The sequence below is a fragment of the Doryrhamphus excisus genome, chromosome 15 (assembly GCF_030265055.1).
Source record: "Doryrhamphus excisus isolate RoL2022-K1 chromosome 15, RoL_Dexc_1.0, whole genome shotgun sequence".
Taxonomy (NCBI): domain Eukaryota; kingdom Metazoa; phylum Chordata; class Actinopteri; order Syngnathiformes; family Syngnathidae; genus Doryrhamphus; species Doryrhamphus excisus.
Window position 1 is genome coordinate 17,213,005 of NC_080480.1, and position 19,961 is coordinate 17,232,965.

At 45.5% G+C, this 19,961-nt stretch overlaps 1 long non-coding RNA gene across 13 annotated transcripts in view; it reads right to left on the reverse strand.

The window, feature by feature from the left end:
- The window catches only part of LOC131103740 (uncharacterized), a 204,716-nt gene that overhangs the window by 141,418 nt on the left and 43,337 nt on the right, over positions 1 to 19,961 (reverse strand). For all 13 annotated transcript variants that reach the window (XR_009119665.1, XR_009119660.1, XR_009119657.1 and 10 more), the window contains 2 exons: positions 3,063 to 3,221; positions 1,814 to 1,927 (listed from right to left, as the gene is read on the reverse strand). This is a non-coding gene — a long non-coding RNA (uncharacterized LOC131103740). The remainder of the gene's footprint in view (positions 1 to 1,813; positions 1,928 to 3,062; positions 3,222 to 19,961) is intronic.

A 19,961-nucleotide genomic window follows, 5' to 3' on the forward strand; every position in this document is an offset into this window, starting at 1 on the left:
AAAGCGCTGCCGAGGACTGATAACCCATCCATCTGCCTCCTCGTATTGGGACGCGGCCCGCCGTCTCTCTGCTTCTGATGAAGACGCCCACTTAAACAGCAATTAAGATGCATTTCCCGGGCCCCGCGCGTTATAATTTCCCTGTTTGAGCCGCTGCGGGCATCAATATTCCGCTGACATGACGGGGAAATCTCCCGGGTTCAATCTCCCTTCAGATGGGGGGGGGCGTGCGAGGCGAAAAAGGGGCCCTGCGCGTCGCACACGTGCCCACACGAGCGACACAAAGGGCGCATAAAAAGAAAAGCAAGCCTTTTGTGTGCGCCGCGTGAAAAAAAAAGGCGCACATCTTTGTCTGGCTCTGAAGCTAAAGCAATTAGCATCTTATCTCGCAAATTAGCCCGCTGGCTGGGGGGGGGGGGTAATCATGTAAGGCATCATTGTGATGGCTCAATAGCTCGACCCCCCCCCTGTAGCTCATTAAGGTAAGCAACATATTGGAATCCGTGGGAAGATGAGGTGCATAAATAAGAATGAAAATCTCTAAAATGTACCCCTCACTCCCCGGCCCCTGAAGAGCTGTGCTGGTGTGGGGTGGCGGGTTGGGGCCCGGGTGCGGGCGGATGACCATCGTGAGCCGGCAGCAGGAAACACTGCAGTGTGCGTGCAAGCGGGAAAGAGTCATTAATGAATGTTGCAATCAATAGGAAACCAATTGGGTCCCCCCCGTGCCCCCCGCCCCCCCACGCTGTGACATGCAGATGAAGAAACTACGTGTTTCCGTGGTCACATGACTTCACCCTGGTGCAATATTTGAGCTTATTTACTCTTTTGATTCCCTCGCCATTCCCTCTGTGGATTATTTATCGGCTTCTACACAAAGTTCTTGGAAATAGGCGGGAGGGGGGGGACGCGGGTCGAGGGGGGGGGGCTTGTTATTTCAGCCACTAACAGGACAATAAATTCAGGCAACTTTATTGAAGTCGTGCATTTACACGGCACACAAAAGCAATTCCCACTCAGACACAAAAACGCCGGCATTCACCGGCGGCATTTACTTGCACGCTTTTTAATAAAAGGTCCACTTTTTATACTAAAGTGACTTTTTAACAGGCACGTGTGTCCCTAAAGCCCCGGAATCAAACACTCTTTTCAAAAGAGTGCGATTTTTTTTTAATGCTGAAGTGACTTTTTAATGATGTTGTAAACAGTAACGTGGGTCCCGAAACCCCCGAAAACAAAGTGAAGTCTCTTCACCCAAGCTAGGTGAGCCCATGTTGTTTATAAGCTCAGGCTTCACTACACATCTTAAAACTTTAAAAGCGTGTTTCTCTTGATAACGCTGAGACCGTTAGCTCAGAGCGTTTATAGAAAAAAGTTGGAGGTGTGTTCTACGTCTACGTCTGACGCACTCGTGACGACCTCTCAGACGTCAATCATCACAACGTCTCAATTTCCTCAGTGCCGACTCCCAGGGAGCCCCCCCACTCCCCCCCCGGGGCTTCCTTTGGGGAAAATGCCGGTGTTGTTGACAGGGAGCAGCTAACTTTTCAACTAACTCCTCGCATTTCAAACAAGCGTGACGTCCATCGGTGACGAGATGACGGTGACGGAAATGATTCCGATTTTGACCTTTGACTGAAGGTCGAAAAAGTTGTTGACATCCGACAATAAAAGGCGGGTCACGTTGTGATTATTATTTGATTCAACGTTGGCATGGCGGCCCGTTCAGGCAAGTTTTATGAAATGATCGGCTCACACAAAGTAGCTAAGTATGCTACGCGGCACAGCTAACGCTAACATAACATGAACTCACCATGGAGCGGGGGTTGCCGTTTTCGTGTTCCCTGGGATTCTCCTGCTTTCCACCTCCCATGGTGACTTCCTGTGAGGTGATCCTCGCTCAGGTTAAGAATCCACGACTACGGGTCTGAAATACAGGAAACAAGTTGTGAGTTGAAAATCTAAAGGTGCCTGATGACCATGTGATCACCCAAAGGTCACCAAGAAGCCGACCTCATCCTCAATCTCACGGTTTCATCAAAGCCGCTCGAGGTAAGCGCTCATCAATTAGCGCTAACGACGGCTTAATTGACCAGCGATGGAAGTCCCTCAAATGTTTGATGGTGATGATGTTTTATTAACATCTTATTAACCCGCCGTCAACGGCTGATAGGCTGATTGATGCCACCGCTTGTTATCCTCGTTCCATTTCTCATCCCGTCTTGAGAACACGTGGGCAAGGTCAGTCGGAGCGGATCTATGCGACGCGGCTCTACTGTTCTGAAAGCATACTGCAGCAAGCAATAGGAGGGAGGGGGTGAGGAAAAAATGGTGGGGGGGGGGGGCGAGAGGCGCTAGCTAAACAAGCTTCATTTTCCATGTTTGCGGCACACTCGGCATGACAGTTTGAACTCTCGGTTTTGTTTCTCTCTATTCTACAATTACTTCCTGTTTGGTGCTTTTATTTGTTATTTCTGTTTCCTGTCTGGCACCGTATGCAGTACCTTTACTGTAATTCGTAGTACCTGGGAGCGCACCTGATTCAGATTTTTAATTAGAGAGATGTTTAGTTTTGATGGTTTTTTGTTGTGTTTTTGCGCATACTCTTCATCTGATTTTCCTGGGACTTTTATTGTGAAGGATGCATTGCGTTGCTGCTTGGTTAGCTTGTTTTCGTGCTTCCTGGTGGTAGTCTCGTGTTCAGGCGCAGTGCTGTTTAAATCCTGCCACCCCGCCTCCGCATTGTGGTGGAACCCACCCAAAACAGCAGGGTTCCTGCTCAGTAATGGTACAGTCAAAAAAAAAATAAAATAAAAAAAAAGTAATGGTACAGTCCATGGTCATTTACAGACATGGTTTACAGTACGTTTTTTTTTTCCACCTACTTTCTTCATGAATTTTCCATTTACCCCATAGTAATTATAATATTACAAATTAAAAAAAACATTTTTAAAAACTTTTTCTCTTTATATTCTGCCTACTAAAATGACTGTAGATTTTGTTTTCTTCTTAAATGGTATTTTTTAGAATACGCCGTGGGCCAATAAAAAAAAAACGTGTACCTATTCGGCCTTTGACGCCAACTACGTCAGCCATCGTGGAGCTGGACACCATCCAAGAAGAATGAGGTTCATAGGAGATCTTGGTGCTTTCTTTGGAGAAACGTGCCATCTTGGTGCTGTCGCTCCGCAGATCACCTGACACACTTGTCCCTTGGTCTCCTGGGTGATTAACAGACAGGAGCGTTGTCACGGGAACCGGGAGAGGCATCACCAAAGGACAAAGCGCGACAGAGCATCATGAACACGGCTTCCGCGTGCGTGCGTGCGTGCGTGCGTGCGTGCGTGCGTGCGTGCGTGCCTATGTACGCGTTTCAATACCAACTGTCAACCGTCGCCATGGCGACAACAACTTTCACCAAGTCAAAGGTCACATGCCTCGCCTGCAGGGACTTGTTGGACGTGCGTCAGTCGTGTTAGCGCTTTAGAAATGTGCCACATGGTGTGTGGGAACAGGACAACAGCAGGGGGGGGCGGCGGGAGGGCGGGGGGGGGAGGGCTCCCCCACCTTTCTTCATCACCATGGACACATCGTGGACGAATCGTCGTGATAACTTTTAGTGTATTCTCTTTTCAGCGTGGAGTCATCACACTCGCAGGTAAATATTGTGTACGCAGGAACGCCGCACACTCAATAAACACAACATACTCATTTCATTGTGTGTGTGTGTGTGTGTGTGTGTGTGTGTGTCGTCTTCCCTACTGTCTTCACCACCTGCTCCAGACAATATCAACTAGACTCATTTATCTCACCGCAGGACTCGCTGCACTCACACACACACTCACACACACTCACACACACACACAAACGCACTAATTACCAAGCAAAATAGCTTTGCATTTCACAAGAAACCATTTTAAAATCGTTCATTCATTCATTCATTTTCTACCGCTATGCTGGAGCCTATCCCAGCTGTCTTTTGGGTGAGAGGCGGGGGTCCAGCCTGGACTGGTGGCCAGCCAATCACAGGGCACATATAGACAAACAACCATTCACACTCACATACTCACATTCATTCATTCATTTTCTACCGCTTTTTCCTCACAAGGGTCGCGGGGTGTGCTGGAGCCAATCCCAGCTGTCTTCGGGCGAGAGGCGGGGTCCACCCTGGACTGGTGGCCAGCAAATCACAGGGCACATATAGACAAACAACCATTCACACTCACATTCATACCTATGGACAATTTGGAGTGGCTAATTAACCTAGCATGTTTTTGGAATGTGGGAGGAAACCGGAGTACCCGGAGAAAACCCACACAGGCAGGAGCACGGGGAGAACATGCAAACTCCACACAGAGATGCCCGAGGGTGGAATTGAACCCTGGTCTCCTAGCTGTGAGGTCTGCGCACTAACCACTAGACCGCCGTGCCGTCATACCATACATTCATGGACAATTTGGAGTCGCTAATTAACCTAGCATGTTTTTGGAATGTGGGAGGAAACCGGAGTACCCGGAGAAAACCCGGGGAGAACATGCAAACTCCACACAGGGATTGAACCCAGGTCTCCTAGCTCCTAACCACTCGACCACTGTGCAGAAGAGGCTTCGCCGATCATCCGAGCAGCCTTCATCGCTTCATGCTCAAAGACTAGGTAGGACAGCTCGAACTTGGCTAGAGTTGAGTCGCGACTCAATGCCGTGAGTTTCTACCAGACATTTGGAACTGAAGGAGCCTTTTGGATGGAGAAGATGAACATGAAGACATTCTTTGGTTCACCGTATGGCAATATGGACGTCGTGAGACATGATGATCGGAATATTGGAGAACTGTACACATATAACTGTATGATCAAGGTGACCAAGGTTTGGTTACCAATACATAAGGAACAGAACAGGTGGTTGACAATGTTGACGTCTGGGCAACTATTAACGGAAGGTAAGAACGTGAATGTGTGATCTATATTTAGCAACTACCGCTAGTACCCAGATTGACAACCAAAACGTTGCAGGTATGTTCTTCAGGTGAGTGAATGGTACTACGGAGATTCTTCATGTGAAGGACCAAAGTCACTGGTTCCAATGAATGAGGTCTCCACACCTAATGTACCTAAACCAAAGCAGGATGGTGTACATTAAGCGAATCACCATTCAAATTCATTGTCAAGGTTCCTCCCCACAACCGATGATCGGCGCCATGACCGCTCAATCCCAGACTTGGGAGCACCGTCAATAAGATCGAGTCCAAGAGCCCAACGCCACGGCATCGCAGCCAAAAACATTAAAAAAAAGCCTTCATCCTCCGCACCCTGACACCACGAGCATCCATCCGTTGAGCGAGCACAAAAAGAGCGTCAGAAAAGAAGGCGTGAACAATGCAGAAGTGCGAGGCAAGCAGGAAATTGAATGTCAAGGACTCTTGTTTGCTCCTGACGGAGCTTGGAGTGTTTGCCTGAAGGGGATGCAGAGACAAAAGGAAGGATGATAAAAAAGTGAAAAGGCAGCGGGAGAAACGAGGGGAAGATATATGGATAATAAAGCTTCCGGAGAATACAGATGGGCGGCCGCACGCCGACAGAGGGGGGGGGGGGATGGGCATCGCACAAAGGCAGGAGCGAATACGAGCAAAGTGTGAAACGGAAAGGGAATGTGACTGGTGAAGGAAGCGGCATTCCGAGCATTGCATCCGCAGCTGCCTCCATTAGTCACGGTTCAGAGCCATGACTGAAGGACGTGCATCCCATCAGACGTTCCCGGGAGGGGGACGGACAGATGGACGCAAAGAAAGGACAGACGTCCAGTAAGAGGTGACCAATGAGGAAGCACGCTGAGCGAACAAACAAGGAAGCAAAGTCGGGAGTTGGGTGCGAGCGGGTCCATGTTATTTCTATATAAATAGTCCAATTAGCACGGCGGAGCCTTCAGACGCCGTGTGGCAGAACTGGTCTAATTAGGCGCTAACTCGGCCAATTATTCCTGGACGTAACCAGCCAGAAAGGAAATGAGCGCACCTGCTTGCTAGACGCCCGTCACGCCATTACTGTCATCTTCGCTCTTTGTCAACCTCCTCTCATCGTTACGTCCTCGCCTCCTTTGCGTCCTCGTCGCCTTGCATCCTGGATCCTTAGCTCACTTGTGAACATTCTCATGCAGCCGCGTTGTGTTCCATATCATTGTGTCCTCACATCCTCAGCAACTGGATCCTTTTCTTGTTATTTCAATGCAACCTCATAGCCTCATATCATGGGATCCTCGCCCCCCAGGCCTCATGGTGTTGCATCCTCAGCATCAAATCCTCATACACTCAAATCTTAAGATTTTAGATTTATTTAGATTATCGCTAAAGCCTCACCTATTAGTATCATTAGCATCCTCATGTCCTCATCAATGCATTCTGGATCTGTTTTTATTGTTACCTCATCATATCCTCATCACACCACCCGTGCTCATATGATAATTGCAATTTTTGGATCCTCATGTCATCCTTAGAACTCATATCATTGGATCCTCATATCGTTACATCATCATGTCCTCAACTCCGCATCCTTACATATTCATATCATTGGATCCTCATGTCATTTTTGTTCATCATATGCTCATCAATGCATCCTCAAGTACTCAGATTATTGGATCCTCAGACTACTGCAACCTCATATCTGCATTTCATCATTTTATCATATCCCAATATACTCATATTATTGGATTCTCATAACATCGTATCGTCATATGGTTGATCATAGTGTCCTCATACGTCCTCATATACTCGTTGCATTCTCATATACTATTATTATTGGATATCTTCATCATTCCATCCTCATATACTCATATCACTGGATCCTCATATCGTTACATCATCATATCCTCAACTCCGCATCCTTACATATTCATATCATTGGATCCTCATGTCATTTTTTTTCATCATATGCTCATCAATGCATCCTCATGTACTCAGATTATTGGATCCTCAGACTACTACAACCTCATATCCGCATTTTTATCATATCCCAATATATTCATATTATTGGATTCTCATAACATTGTATTGTCATATGGTTATATTTGTTGATTACATGATGATAATATCCTCATACATCCTCATATACTTGTTGCATTCTCATACACTATTATTATTGGATATCTTCATCATTCCATCCTTACATATTCATATCATTGGATCCTCATGTCATTTTTGTTCATCATATGCTCATCAATGCATCCTCATGTACTCAAATTATTGGATCCTCAGACTACTGCAACCTCATATCCGCATTTTTATCATATTCCAATATACTCATATTATTGGATTCTCATAACATTGTATTGTCATATGGTTATATTTGTTCATTACATGATCATAGTATCCTCATAGGTCCTCATATACTCGTTGCATCCTCATATACTATTATTATTGGATATCTTCATCATTCCATCCTCATATACTCAAATCATTGGATCCTCATATCGTTACATCATCATATCCTCAACTCCACATCCTTACATATTCATATCATTGGATCCTCATGTCATTTTTTTTCATCATATGCTCATCAGTGCATCCTTATGTACTCACATTATTGGATCCTCAGACTACTGCAACCTCATATCCGTATTTTTATCATATCCCAATATACTCATATTATTGGATTCTCATAACATTGTATTGTCATATGGTTATATTTGTTGATTACATGATCATAGTATCCTCATACGTCCTCATATACTCGTTGCATTCTCATATACTATTATTAGTGGATATCTTCATCATTCCATCCTCATATACTCATATCATTGGATCCTCATGTCATTTTTGTTCATCATATGCTCATCAATGCATCCTTATGTACTCAGATTATTGGATCCTCAGACTACTACAACCTCATATCCGTATTTTTATCATATTCCAATATACTCATATTATTGGATTCTCATAACATTGTATTGTCATATGGTTATATTTGTTGATTACATGATGATAATATCCTCATACATCCTCATATACTTGTTGCATTCTCATATACTCATGTTAGTGGCTCCTCATATGATTGCATCATCATATACAATAGGTGTAGTCATCATCCTAATGTCATCCTCCTGATTGCTCCTACACTCATGACACTCATGCCTCATGAAATGGGCAAACGGAGCGAGGTGAAGAAAAAAAACACGATCCGATTCCTTTGCAGCGTGATGATGATGATGATGATGATGACGACGCGCTGCCTAAACGAGTTAAAAAGGCAAAAGAATAATGAAGAATTATTGCGCTTCCATCAGCGCAATCATAGCTCGTTGTGGTAATTAACTTTAGCGGGACGAGTGCGGAGCGAAGCCTAAGCGCTTGCCTGGCGGTTACTTGGTGGGAAAGATGGATCGCCGCTAAGCTCCGCTCTCATCCCTCCAGGCGGGCGCGTGCCAGATATTGGCTCGCGCATGATTTATTGTATTGCATCAATCTTTTTGTTGTGTGTTTGTTTACGGATGGCGGCTGTTTAGTCATGCCTGAGTTACTTTACACACGCAGGAGATAACAACTCCAACCATCAAATGAAATTCATAACCTTAACTCCTATTTAACGTACTTCCTGTGTGTCTTTTTTCTATTTGTAGTTGTCTACACACACACACACACACACACACACACTCATCAGCATGCACTGTACTTGGACGATTCCCCATCGCCACATTAGTGATAGCTAATAGCTAACCGCTAATAGCTAACACAATAATAGCAATGTTACCGCATGGCCTTGTACGTGACGCCGCATTTGAGACAACCAGGAATTCAGAACTTCCAGTCCTGGGCTGCAATGTTTATCACAGTTTCTTCGCTGACTTCTCGCCTCACACTGCTATAGGGGCGAGGCTGCTGGGGGATTTTTACCCATAATGCACCAAGCGGGCCATCTGTTCACATTCATATCTCATCAATCTTTGTTACTGACTCTGCATCTTTTATTTCCCCCCCTCCCGTTTTTTTTTTTTTTTTTTTTTTTGGAGCGGTTTCTACTGCAGTCAACAACGCCGCAAAGACATCTGACAATCAGTACGACGCATAATGTTATTTTTAGGGAAGTTAAAATGAGATATTGGATCATACGGGTATTGGATATCAGCACGCTTGCTAGCTTAGCATGTCCGCAGTCTCAAATTATTTCACTGTAAATTTTGTAAAGCGCTATTTATGCAAGAGGTGTGTGTGTGTGTGTATTGGGGAGGGGAGGGGCCTACAGCGTCTGTAATTTTTATTATTATTTACTATTTTTACTATTATTGTTTTTAGTCAAGAAATATGCATTGTTAAGCAAATGTGTATTTTTGGCGTAAATTACGCAATTTCAAGCATAAAAATGCCTAAATAAACTAAAACACAAATACATGGCATGCAGAAGACGCATTCAAAGACGATGGTACAGTATGTACAACTCTAAACTGGTCACTAGGTGTCAGTGATGCTACAGGAACGTTCCGTGACACGCACAAGCGCCGGATTTGATCACCAGGAGAACAAGGCAGATACGAATAATCCCACAACCCGCCAAGTAACCTAACTAAGACTCAAATGACATCACTTCCTGTCCGTGCCATTAGCGACAGTAAGCGTAAAAGCGCCTATAGGGGTGTTATTTCATGTCCAGAGTGCTCTAATAAAGTAAAAAATCTGACAGCTGTGTCTTTCGAAGCCGCACTGTACGCAGCGGAGGACGCCGCTGGAGCCAACCAACGCCATGAAGCGGTTCTTCCGCCCGGCCAGGTACACTATCTGATTAAAAAGCGGCAGAATAATTACAGCCCCCATCTCATTTATTCCCGTCACAGATAAACAAACCCTGACTCCCAACGCTGCGAAAGATAGGAATCTTAAAATAGTGGCGGCGCACACGCTCCTCCTCAGAGGACAATAGCTAATGATTAAAAAAAGATTAATTCATTACAGCCAAGCTGTTTTCTCCATTGTGGCGCGGCTGTAAAGCAGTTAATGGCCGTCCGCTGTTATTATTATGGTGATGATTGTGTTCGGCGCCGACAACAACGGCTTCTATCGCCCTTTTCTTCAACAATTAGCGACCAAACGACGACGGCTTATCGGCGGCTTATCAGATGAGAACGCCGCGGTCACCGTGAAGTCACATTCCACTCATCTGCTTTGCCGTTTTGGCCACATTTCCAGCGACATCCATGGCGAGGTAGGCGGGGTCAAAGGTGAACAAAATCTCCCAGCATGCATTGGACCGAACACCGCATGAATACGTTAGCTTCAGTGGAGCGACAAGGACAAACAAGCGTCTTTACGGTGAATCCAAATAAATAAGACGAGGCGGGCCGTGATTTGGCGTGTGCACGTGGAGGGCGCGCACGAGGGGGAGCAGCTGGAGCATCTGCACCCCCGTCTCCTCTGACAGCGCCGCGGCATATGGCGAGGCCCCACGTGAAGGATGGCCGCTGTCAGCCGCCAAAGTGCTTACCAACCGACAGGAGCGCTCACTCGCTGGGCGAGTGGAGGAAACAGATGAACGCCGGCGTCCCGCTCATTCGTTGTGCCGCCGCCGCCGTCGCCTCCCGGGGTGAAAGACAAGGAAAGAAAAAGCGCCGGCGATGCATTACAGTAAATTGCATTCATGTTCGGGAGATAAAACAATCGGAAAGACAGTAGAAGAAGAACAAGGGAAAAAATGGCTCACGACGACGCTGGCGCCGCCTGAAAGCACTTTCTCATGCCTCCATTTTATGTGCGAATCAGACGCCCGCTCCTCCATTTAGGGAGTGTTTGCAAGCACGAGGGGGAAAATCAATGCCAATCTTGTCATCATCAGCTGTCCTCGTTGCTCCGCGCGCTCGCCACCAGGCCGCCGCGATACACAAAACATCACATATCAACACACGATCACAATTTCACCATTTTTAAAAAGGGATGCAAGGTACCAAACGGACCGTACCACTTTTTGGCACCCTTATGCTGAAGTAACAAAAATGGGGGTAACTCATATCATGACATCCTCATGCACTCCTATACTATGATTCTCATATCATGACATCATCATAGCATCCTCATATACTCCCATTATTGGATCATCCAACCATTACATCCTATTGTATCGTCATATCATTACAACCTCATACTCATCACTACATACTCATTTTCTCATATTTGAGTCTCATATCATATCATACTTATGTATATACTCATACTTTTGGATCCAAATATATCATATTTACTATATAGCATCTGTATATTATTACATTATTGGACCCTCATATCATCATATCCTCATAAACTCATCTTTGCATCCTCCTGTACTCATTAATTGATTCTCATATCCTCATTACATCATCATACGGCTATCACAACATGATCCTCATATCATTACATCATCATCATCGGCACCCTTCTGCTGAAGTAGCAAAAATGGGGGTAACTCATATCATGACATCCTCATGCACTCCGATACTCTGGTTCTCATATCATGACATCATCATAGCATTCTCATATATTCCCATTATTGGATCATACAAACCATTACGTCCTTGTTTTAATATGCTATTGTATCGTCATATCATTACAACCTCATACTCATCACTACATACTCATTTTCTCATATTTGAGTCTCATATCATATCACACTTATGTATATACTCATAGTTTTGGATCCAAATATATGATATTTACCATAGCATATTGGATTATTGGATCCTCATATCCTCATAAACTCATCGTTGCATCTTCCTGTACTCATTATTTGATTCTCATATTCTCATTACATCATCATCATATGGCTATCACAACATGATCCTCATATCATTACATCATCACCTCTACCATGGCATCCTCATATAGTCCTCATATACTAATATTGGGTCCTCATATCATCATCATTTATTCTAATTAGCTTAGCACGGTCCTGCACGGACTAGACCAAAAAGGTGATAGAAACCAAAGAAGGGGGTAAAAGTCCCGGCGGACCAAAAGATGGACCACTCCTACTTTTCAGCTGTTATTTCAGCTTTTCAGCTTGGATCTTTTCCCAAGACTCCGTCAAAACAGTCTCCCACACTTGTGACCCCCGCGGTGTCTCCGCACGCCCGCAGGCAAAAAGCAGCGCCACGCAAACTGGCGGAGATTTCCCAGGATGCCGCCCGGCATCCCACCGCATCGGCAGCAGCGAGCTCACGATGAGCTCACCTTCTCTCAAGGAGAGGTTGGCTGCAGCCTGCGAGGCAGAAAAGAAGGAAGACTATTCCCACGGACGCACTCCACAATCCTGTGGAAAGTCTTTCCCAGAAGAGTGGAAGCTGTTATCGCACGCAAAGACACCAACAAGTCCACATTCCCTCATTGAATGCTTGCAGACGTGGGCCGGTCTTGGTCTCGGAGACTCCTTTTAAGAGGGACGGGATTTGAATTAGTGGTTCTCCCCAAGTGGACTTGCGGACCTGACCCACCGTTTGTTAGTCACCGAGTCATGATTACGCCAAAGCTCCAGAGAACCTTACTGATGGACAGCACGAGAATCAACGTCTGAGTGCTGCCAGCAGTGGGGAGCTGCGGTTCTTCAAAGGGAAAGAATTCCAGCTTGTACTGTGATATTGGGCTGAATGGTAGTTTTCCAACATGATAAAAAGCCGAGTGTCTGATCGAGTCCTGTATCTCCCCTGCGCACCCAAGTCAGCACCCGTGGGGCATCTTCAAGCGGAAGACCTCCATCATCCACCAGGGAGGCCATCATGGAGGAGTTAAACAAGCTGTACACTGACTACTCTAAAGTGTATCCCAGATTTAGTAGTACTAGTCCTGTACCTTAAAGAACCTGAACTGTACTTGAACCTTTGTCCTTGGATGTAGGGATGCTAAAATTCCCAGAAGAAGAGTGGAAGTCAACGTTCCCACTCAATAACTAAGTGATATATAATATCTAATATCATATTTTGGTTGCATTCATGATGTGAACACTTTTATGTCCCTTCCCACCCTGACCGTGACCCCCACCAAAACACGGCGCACCGGCCGGGACGCTCCGCAAGGAAAGGTACGCGAGTTCGAGTCTCTTTTCGCCGGTCCTTTCCTTTGCGGCGTGTGAACGTCAGGCCCAGTGTTTACTGTCAGAGACCTGGCGTCGCTCTCGTCCAGATGGTCGCGTCTTGCATCTGAGAGAACCCCCGAGCCCACCCCCCGCCCCTCTCCCTCTCCCCTTCCTCGCTCCCTCCTCATCCTCTGTCATCTCCTCCGCTTCCTCTCTTCTCCCTCCCTTCATCTCCCATTCAAACCCAAATCTCATACTCTTTCATCTCCTGCTGCCTCCCACTTCTGACTTCAACTGGCTGCGTACTCAGCTGCCCCCCCCCCCCCACACACACACACACCCAAATGCCCCCCCCCCCCTTCTGCTTCTTCTCACATGTCGGAGCATACCTGCACATACTTAATGTGAGAACAACCCCCACGTTTCATCAAGGACTTCATTACATTTTGTCAAAGGACAACAACCCAGGAAGTACACCTTAGATAAGTCAGTGTACAGCTTGTACTGCAGGACATGTTTACTAGAAATGAGTCAACAAACAGCAATTATTGGATAAATAATAATAACACAAGTGAGCACACATCCTAGAGAACATGTCCAAAGTGTGGGCGCCATGCTTATCAATCTTCGCCTTAATCATGAGCGCATGCAGCACTCGTGCACACTAATTATCACAGTTATTGGTACCTGTTCAAACAAAACAGCTGTACATTGACTACTCTAAAATGCAATCAATTATGTTTTATGGCCATGTCCCTTGATAAGATATTAAAAAAATCACTTTTCAGGTATACTGTCCTATACTCTTGCTTTGTTGGACTTATTCCCAGTGGTGAGCATTTTTTGGAATATTTTTTTTGTACACCCAAAAGTGAATTTTCCTCAACCTTTTTACACGTTACCTTTTCTTCTATTCAACTTTTTGTATTTTTGTCAAGCATGTCTGAGCCTGCGCTTCCGGGATTCAAACCGTGGGACAAGTGGTAGTGCTTGAAATGACGTTCCTCCTCACCTGGCGTGTTCTTCAGCCAAGCGTGCTCATGAACAGAACAGATATTTACAGAGGAGGGGGCGGCCACCCGGGAGAACCCCGCTTCGACCCTCTCATGCGCGCCTCCCGCCGCCTCATCCTCAAAACGTCATCCTCAAAACGAGACACGCCAACGCAAAACACACACCTGGAGAGCTCCTCCCACCAAAGCGCCATGACGGCCATCTTGGAAGGACTTGAAATAAAAACTTCCAAGACACGTTCCTCCCGCGTACCCGCCGGGTTAATTAGGATTGTTTGAAACAGCCGCCGCTACGCTTTTGAAACATTAATGGCCGCATGCATTACAAGTGAGGCATTAGCATAGCCGCGAGCCTTCACCTCCCCCCCCCCAACCCCGACACCCGCCGGCCTGCCCTCCGTGACCAAGCGAGAAAAGAGGACGCTTGACCTCTGCTGCCCCCTGTGTTGCAGCCGGCAAACAACAGGGGAATGTGGAATGAGGAGCAGCAGCCTGCTCCGGATCAGAGGAGACGGGAGGCGAAGGCGAGCGGGCGCGCCTTCGGAATGACAATCAGGCGGCGTGGCGTGGCCGTGAGGCGGGCCGACACGGAGGCCTGACGGTGCATGACGGCTAAAACACCGCGCTGACACCGGACTCGCACGCGTGTACAAGACACTTACAAAGACGATACTACTGACTTTTTCTGTTACTGCATTCCGGATATTTCATACTCGGAACGCATCCTGGTCGACTCGCCGATGACCCCAAATATACGCTGATTTAAAAACAAAACATAGCAAAGAAAACCATTTTCCTGCATCCTGAGTGTAAACGTTTTTGAAATGCAGATGACGCCTTAAAATGTTGAGCGTTGAATAGCATTTAGAGTCGACCACCATGATTCAAAAATGATGAAAATGAAATAATTCAGTCTTATTAGATGAGGCAATACTCAACCAGGAGGTGAAGTATGCTTTTCATACCGATGCAGTACACAGTGGATGCTAGTGCCATAAAGCTATAACAAAACAATAACAATAAAAAACAATACAGGGGATCCAAACAGTCGAGATTCACAGCCGCCTGAATTTCATTCATTCATTTTCTACCGCTTTTTCCTGAACGGGTGGCCAGCCAATCACAGGGCACATATAGACAAACAACCATTCACACTCGCATTCATACCTATGGACAATTTGGAGTCGCTAATTAACCTAGCATGTTTTTTTGGAATGTGGGAGGAATATGAGTGTAAAGTTGACTATAGGGGTGTTAGTTCATGTTTGAGGGCTCTACTAATGTTCATTCATTCATTCATTTTTACCGCTTATCCTCACAAGGGTCGCGGCGGGGGGGGCTGGAGCCTATCCCAGCTGTCACCCTTGACTGGTGGCCAGCCAATCACAGGGCACATATAGACAAACAACCATTCACACTCACATTCATACCTATGGACAATTTGGAGTCGCTAATTAACCTAGCATGTTTTTTTGGAATGTGGGAGGAATATGAGTGTAAAGTTGACTATAGGGGTGTTAGTTCATGTTTGAGGGCTCTACTAATGTTCATTAATTCATTAATATTTACCGCTTATCCTCACAAGGGTCGCGGCGGGGGGGGGGGGGGGGGGGGGGGGGGGGGCTGGAGCCTATCCCAGCTGTCACCCTTGCCCGGTGGCCAGCCAATCACAGGGCACATATAGACAAACAACCATTCACACTCACATTCATACCTATGGACAATTTGGAGTCGCTAATTAACCTAGCATGTTTTTTTTGGAATGTGGGAGGAATATGAGTGTAAAGTTGACTATAGGGGTGTTAGTTAATGTTTGAGGGCTCTACGAATGTTCATTAATTCATTAATTTTTACCGCTTATCCTCACGAGGGTCGCGGCGGGGGGGGGGGGGGGGGGGGGCTGGAGCCTATCCCAGCTGTCACCCTTGACTGGTGGCCAGCCAATCACAGGGCACATATAGACAAACAACCATTCACACTCACATTCATACCTATGGACAATTTGGAGTCGCTAATTAACCTAGCATGTTTTTTTGGAATGTGGGAGGAAACCGGAGTACCCGGAGAAAACCCACGCATGCACGGGGAGAACATGCAAACTCCACACAGAGATGGCCGAGGGTGGAATTGAACCCTGGTCTCCTAGCTGTGAGGTCTGCGCGCTAACCACTAGACCGCCGTGCCGCCCGCTAGTTTAATTAGCGACTCCAAATTGTCCATAGGTATGAATGTGAGTGTGAATGGTTGTTTGTCTATATGTTCCCTGTGATTGGCTGGCGACCAGTCCAGGGTGTACGCCGCCTCATGCCTGAAGACAGCTGGGATAGGCTCCAGCACCCCCTGCGACCCTCGTGAGGAAAAAGCGGTAGAAAATGAATGAATGAATGAATGAATGGTCATTGGCGCACCGCCTTCCCAGGATAGGAGCTTTTGTCATGGGCTTGTTGTCTTTGTGTGATGGTATCAATAAATCAATAGCGGTGACGACGCTAATAGGCAGGCGGGTGCGAAGAAGGATGACAGACACACGAGGGGAAAAACATTTGGACGCTTTCATAATGACCGCATGTGCCTGAAAGACAAAGTTTGTTATGAGTCACGGCCGCGGAAACAGGAAGTGGCGCCCGCGGGGAGCTTTTAACACTTCAGATGCAAAAGAAAAAAAAAAAAAAAAAAAAAAGAGAAGAAAAGGCGGTCTCACTCCGTGGGCTACATAAAGACGAGTGATAAGCATGAAGCTCAGCTCCTTGGCCACACAAAGTGAGAAAACGTGGGGATGAAAGCGGCCCAATTATCATGTGTTTATGCAGTGCCAATTATCTGTGACAGCGGTGGCAAGGGTTGTGTTGTGCCAAGACACAAAAGAAGGTGCTGTGTGTGTGCTTTTCTAGCGCCACCTATCCAGCACCGTGACTTACATATGTGGGGGGGGGTGACAGCTGCTGCCCAGAGAACAGCAAATTAAAGCTACTTGTCATAGAAAGGCGAGAAAGCACCTGAGATAGTTGCCTTTGCAGGACTTCCAGCCTCCGCTCGGCTTTTAATTAGACCAACCAAAAAAAAAAGTGGATTTGCTCCGTCAGGCTGCGGCGGACGTGTCATCGGCCGGTCCATTAGAAGGCGATACAATCACCACCGGGGGAGACTAATAACCTTAAAGCCAGAGTGGTCAAACTGCGGTCTGGGGGCCATTTGCAGCAATTTTTTATTGGCCCGCAGCACACTGTAAAAATACAATTAAAGCAGATGTTGATGAAAATGTTGCAGCGTATTCCCACATATGCCCACATTTATTTACGCAGTATTCAGTGTTATATATATTACAGTAAACCCCGGATATATCGGATTCAATTGTTCCCACTGATTTTGTCCGAAATCCGTTATATGCGTATACCGGAAAATGTCCGTTTTACGCATATATCAGATTTATATCCGGTATATGCGTAAAACGGACATTTTCCGGTTTAAAAAAATCCGGAAAATGAAATCCGTTTAAAGAAATCCGTTATATGCGTATACCGGAAAATGTCCGTTTTACGCATATATCGGATTTATATCCGGTATATGCGTAAAACGGACATTTTCCGGTATACGCATATAACGGATTTCGGACAAAATCAGTGGGAACAATTGAATCCGATATATCCGGGGTTTACTGTAATATATATAACACTGAATACTGCGTAAATAAATAAATGGGATTTTATCCGTTATAAAAAGGCACTTCCTTGACTATGTTTCCAATGTACCTGGACGCGCAGGCAACGCTGCAAACGCTGCAAATGACGTCGTATAGCGGCACGATTGTCACGATTCGGCGAATCGGAGCGCCACGATGCGGCCATCCGATATATGCGAGGGAAATTTCATGGAAATGCATTGGAACGGGACTGGAGATTTTGTCCGAAATAGGTGAAATCCGTTATATAAAAAATCCGATATATGCAATGAATTTTTATTGGAAATGCATTACAGAAAAATCGGTTCTTTTTTTATCTGTCCGTTGTGAGCGAATTTCCGATATATCCGAGTCCGATATATCCGAGGTTTACTGTATATAGCTCTCGCAGAAAAAAAAATAGTTAAAAATGCCAAAAATTCCCGACCCTTGCTAGCTTGTGCTAGCCTGACCAGGCTAAAGGTTACACCGTGATTCCCATTTCCATTTCTTCATGGATCATCTCCCATTATCATTCATTAGAGGTGAGTAGCTACACACTTTATAGCTAATCAATGTGATTAAATCAATGGGATTAAACCTCGATTGTGTGGTGACTGCACAACGGCAATCGAAGAGAGAAAAGAGAGAATATAATAATAACACTTGTATTGCAACAGTTGGTCCTAAATGGAAGCAGAACATCAACATTAGGCTAGCGGAAGGGATTGGAGGGTGGGGGGGGGGATTTTCACCAGCTTGGAATCCTTGTGGGATGCATTTCCATGTCTGCTCCCGTGGGAAAAATGTAAAAAGAAGGGAGTCGGCTTATTTCCCGTGACAACCAAGCCAAAGGAAAACGCCAAACATACGATGCTAGGAGACTGAGCTCTTGTGATTCAAGCTGCAACTTAAAGGTGTATTTCCGTGGGGGGGGTGGAATGGGATGGGGGGGGGGGTGCTTTCACTTCAAAGTTCCCACCGTAATTAACGAATCGGGTCTTTTCATAGCTTTGGCAGACGTCACGAAGACGCGCTCACAAAGACCACGTCCCAGATATCAGAGTGAAACATGCGTCGGTAATAATTGGATTGAGCGGAGACAAATTCCCTGAAAACGCACCAAAACAGAAAGCGTCTCCCGCCGCACAATCCGCCGTCACAGACAATTTCAAGGCGGCGATAGCGTCCTTGTTTTTCATAACGCAAGGATCATTCCTGCACATTTCCACACCATCAGATTGGGGATTGTGGTCATTTTATCTGTAATACCCAAAGAAAAACACATTACACGGCTTCTTTTTGGGGGGGGTCACTTGTTGCCCTAGCCCAGGGGTGGGCAAACTACAGCCCGGGGGCCACATCCGGCCCGCCAAGTGTTTGAATACGGCCCGCCCAATCTTTCCAAAGTATTTCATTTAAACTCAACATACAACCTGGCATCATGGCCTGAGCCAACCTTTTGATGGTTTTATCAATTTCGTTTTTTGACATGGTCTGTTGTTTACAAAGTGCTCCTGAAAAAAGTAAAAAAAAAATAATAATTATTATTATTAGATTATTATAATTATTATTAGAGCTATTATGATGATTATAATTATTATATCAATGCTAATTATTATATTAATTATATATAATATTATTGTTATATTAGCATATTTTACATAATAATAATATAATAATCATTATTTTAAATTTATTGTAATTATTATAATATTTTATTATTTTTAAAATATTTAAATATAAATATAAAATAATAAATAATAATAGCAGATTGCATGACAATTTTACAGATACAATAATACCAGGTGGACTGTTACGTGTAAAACATATAGTCTGCCCCCCCCCCCCCGTAAATTTTGTCATATCAATGCGGCCCGCGAGTCAAAAAGTTTGCCCACCCCTGTCCTAGCCAGTAATAACCTAAAAACTAAAGTCTTTATTGTCATATGTTTTAAAATAATAATTGCACTTATTTAGCCTCTGCTACAACAGCCATCTTGCACTGGACGTCAGTCAAAGTGAATGATGGCGACGTTGTGTTCAAGGGGTCTTTACCCTCCTGATTTCAGGGTTTTGTAAAATGACATTGGATCCCACTGGGGCACTACAGTGTGTGCAAATGTCAAGTCGGGCTCCTTTAAAAGAGGACCCAGGTCAGTAATACAGTCCCTTCTCTGATGGCGATCCCACCGCGAGCAAGTCTGCAGGCGGATCTAAGGCGACGCGTTCAAGTCTCCCCAGTGAGTGAGCAAACAGGAAGCCAGAGGAAAGG